Raw genomic sequence first — 1,170 nt, forward strand, 5'->3', positions numbered from 1 at the left:
TAATGCATGAGAAATTTTGTTTGATTATGGTTTGATATGAATAAGATTCGCGCGCGCGTATATAATTAAAAGCATAATATTTAAACCAAAATCTCGGATTTTGTCATAAAAGAATTCTGGTTGTTATGACAATAATCGAGATTTTATATCTAAAACTAGAATTATATTTTAAGTATTATGTTATTAAGATTTATTTAATATTTTTCAGTTTGGTTGGAATTATTCTGTTGATTTTTAAACTTGTAACAGAAGAATCATGATTAATTTTAATCTCAGCGCACTGTAGCAGTCCAATTATTGTCAGTCGACACAAAATCGGGCGGATATGCTGTATTGTTTTTTGTGGTCGTGTTGTTTTCTGTAGTGAATTGGAACAAGATGGTATGTATCAAGGTTGATGAAAAAACGTCTTCTCTTTCCGTCGTCAATATAATTTTGAAAAAAACGTATTGAAATTTTGAAAGTCATAGCGATAGGAGTAGTTTGAATTTTTCAATGTTACATACTGCTTTGTAAGTACTTCATAGATTATATTATGAGTACATAATGCGCATGATGCATCATTTATCCTTGTTTACATTCGATGAAACAAGGAACATTATACGTAAAACGAAATGCCCCAATAATTTACAGAGAGACATGTTCGATCAACGAGATATTCTGCGGGCATAGTTAACGAAAAATCTCTATTTAATTAACGAGTAGTTTTGATATTAACAAGGTACAATTATCAATGCATTTCAAAATACAATAAAAAAATATTATTACATAGTAGCATAATTAAAAAATTAATAATGCGCGATTAAGTATATGGTAGCGTTGAAAATATACGTATAATAACACAAATTTTATTGAACCAATGGTTACTTTAATATTAATAAACGGAATGTAATATTAACGATAAATAAATCTTATTTACTTTTAATTGTTAACTTTCGATTATAAAATTTATTAAAATTCATCCAATAAAATTTAATTATCTTTACCTTGTCGTACTCTGGTTAAGGGTACATTCTATAATAATAATCACTCTAGTAATATTCTAGTAACCACACGTCCAATGGCGTAAGTAAAAAAAATTTTAGCACGTCAGATTTCTAAGATAATTAAGGCTTAATATAAAAAAATGGCTTTTTGACAACATTTAATCTTTTTTTTAATTTAATGTTA

Source organism: Trachymyrmex cornetzi, unplaced genomic scaffold (assembly GCF_001594075.2).
Source record: "Trachymyrmex cornetzi isolate Tcor2-1 unplaced genomic scaffold, Tcor1.1 scaffold240, whole genome shotgun sequence".
Lineage (NCBI taxonomy): Eukaryota > Metazoa > Arthropoda > Insecta > Hymenoptera > Formicidae > Trachymyrmex > Trachymyrmex cornetzi.